The sequence below is a fragment of the Chrysochloris asiatica genome, unplaced genomic scaffold (assembly GCF_000296735.1).
Source record: "Chrysochloris asiatica unplaced genomic scaffold, ChrAsi1.0 scaffold00037, whole genome shotgun sequence".
NCBI lineage: Eukaryota > Metazoa > Chordata > Mammalia > Afrosoricida > Chrysochloridae > Chrysochloris > Chrysochloris asiatica.
Genome location: NW_006408555.1, coordinates 23,378,178 through 23,381,119, shown reverse-complemented (window position 1 = coordinate 23,381,119; position 2,942 = coordinate 23,378,178). Strand labels below are relative to the sequence as shown.

At 42.4% G+C, this 2,942-nt stretch overlaps 1 pseudogene; it reads left to right on the top strand.

Annotated features, from left to right (window-relative positions):
* Positions 1 to 211: 211 nt before the first annotated feature.
* Positions 212 to 1,043, top strand: LOC102826857 (annotated as a pseudogene).
* Positions 1,044 to 2,942: the final 1,899 nt, after the last annotated feature.

The following is a 2,942-nucleotide window of genomic DNA, read 5'->3' as shown; positions in this document are numbered from 1 at the left end:
CAAGAGCTGAACACAAAATTTCAAAGGTCAGCTAGAGAAGACAGTACCTTAACAGGAGTGGTAATAAAGGGCATCCTGCAGTTTCTTACCATTGAGAGTGATCTTGGTTGTTGGTAATGGCATGATCTGATTTATGATTTAAAAACCACTGGAAAGTTTTTTCCAGGCAAGTATCTCCTCTTTCGTGTGCTTCTTGGACTCTGCTTGCAGCATGGCCCCCAAATGCTCATCTTCACTCCTGCTTCAAGTGAAAAAACCTAAACTGCCTCTCTGAACTTGCCAAAGAGAGAAAAAGAACAGCAGGGAGCAATTAAACATATTGATGAAATACAAATGAAACAAACAGACTTAATGAACAATCCAGTGAAGAGATTTTTTAAAAGTAAAACAGAAATATAACAAATTCCGCCAACCATTCTTTCAGAAGATATCAGAATTTATCGCCAAAATCCCAAATTTTGGGGTAACAACATTTGTCAGCCATCCACAAGTGTCTGTGTTGCTTGGGGAGGAGGTTGAAGAGGCACTGCATTATTTGTCCAGAGTTGAGGTGACAGAATTTGAAGATATTAAATTAGGTTACAGATAGACTTTTATTTTGATAAAAATCCTTACTTTGAAAATTAAGTTATCTCCAAAGAATTTCATCTGAATGAGAGTGGTGATCCACCTCAAAACAACTGAACTCAAATGGATATCTGGAGAGGATTTGACAAAACGCTTTCAAGTCAAACACAGAATAAAGCCAGCAGGAAGAGGCAGCATGAAGAACCAGAGAAATTTTTTACCTGGTTTAGTGATCATTCTGATCAGTTGTTGAGTTAGGAGAGGCCATCAAAGAGGATATTTGGTCAAATTCATTACAGTATGATTTGTTTCCTGATATGGATGATAAAGAGGAGGAAGGAGAATATGATGCTGATGATGGTTTGGAAGATATTGACGAAGAAGGCGATGACTAAGAAGGGGATGATGATGAAGGGGAAGAAGATGAAGATGATAATGAGGGAATGGCGGATGACGGAGAAGATAGATTCCAATGAAGAACACTGATGGATTCCAAACTTTAAAATTTTTTTCAAATCCTAGGAGCAGTTACAGTCTTCCCCCAACCCCCCTTTTGTGTTCGGTTGCCCTGTTCTTAAGGTCTCTTTTCTCTCCTTTACACCATGGTTCTCAACTTATTTTGGAGGAAAATATCTTGAGCAGATAGTGGGGAATCTCTACCCCTTTCTGTTCCCAAATTATTTTTTATCCCCTCCTGTCTCAACAAAAACTATGGAATCAACACACCACCAGGATCTGTGGGAACAAAGAAAAACCTTCTGGTCCCTTCACTATGCTGGAAGCTGGAGGGTGCTAGGCCTCTGTGTAGTAGTACATAGAATTCTAGTTTTTTCCCTCCTTTCTCTGTATATTGAGCTCAGAGATTATGATGTGTCTCTATGTGAATACAGACAGCATTTACCAACATGTCTACTTTCTCTTAAGAAAAAAAATTTGTTTTTTAAAGAGGTCCTGTAGAGTGTATGCTGGACTCAAACCGCTGACCTCGTGGTTGCAGTCCAGTACTACTAGAAGTAAGAATTTTCTTTGGAAATGGATTACCAAAATTCCAGACTGAGAAAGAGTATCCAGAAAGGTACACTGGTGAGTGTCCACAATTAGTACGGCCTCATCAGATCCCTGAGTTACGACATAGCGACCATTAGTTCTATGTCCCTTTCACTTTCAGAAGCTAGAACACTGCCCAACCCTGACTACTCAGTGAGTGCTTGCTGAATGAATTCACAAATAACAGCATGCTGGTAGTGAGGGCCACGAAGGTGAAGGAATTAATTTAAAAGATGTTAAGGAGGTAGAATTGACAGGACTAGGTCAGTGTTCAAGCTCACCAGCAGCTCATCAGCAACCTTACAGAGTCCCTATGAGTCAGAAGTGACTCAACAGTACTTAACAACAACAGAAGGCTGAATGAAGGTTGTTATTGCTGTTAAGTGCATTTGAGTTGATTCTGACTCATATCGCCCCTGTATAGGATTTCTGAAGAGCAGCTGATAAGTTTGAACCATCAACCTTGACGTTCAAACTGACCTTGTGGTCGAGTGCGTATCCTACAGGATTCCTGAATGAGGGTGGTTGATGTCATTTATTCATCCATTCACTCACTCATCCAACAAATATGTACTAAACTCCCACTATGTGCCAGGGAGGAATCTTGGTGTGGCGCTGTAGGATGAAGCACTGGACCGCAATGTAGGTTTGAACCACAAGGTTGGCAATTCAAACTCACCAGCCATTCTGTAGAAACCCTACACAGGGTCAGCATGAGTAGGAACCTACTCAATGGCACTTAACAAGCAGACAGAAAAATGTGCCAGGGGCAGTAGTGAAAAAGACATCATGGTCCCTTATCTCTACAGAGCTTAGAGCTCCACAGTGAGGCAGGTTTAAGTGTATGAGCATACATGGGCTTCATGTTGCCTGGTTGTGTAATCGGAATAAAGGCAGGTGGCAGGATGCTGAAACAGAGTAACAAGTGGAGGAGGCTGTTTTCAGAGAAGGGGTTGTGAGGAGGTATAATGTTAGCGTGAGAGGGGTCAGAGGTTGGTACAGCCTATTGATGTCTGCTTTGATGTTTGCTGATAATGAGGACAAATGAGGAAGAGTACATCTGGGTTCGGTCTTGACGTCTGAGTGAGATCTAGACTCTGGTGCATCACCCAGGGAGAGTATCAGAGACTCTGGACATTGCAGGAAGGCTTGGGAGTAGTCAACAGTGGATGGATGGGAACCCTAAGACTGGAGGAGGTTGAACGGTTGGGGAATGAAGAGTAAAACCCAGGCCCTGGAAGCAAGCTCTGGGTGTACAAACTACAGAGGAAAGGTTGCTGCAGAGGAAGACAAGGAGGGGGTGCTGGAGAACTGGGAGATGAGGACCC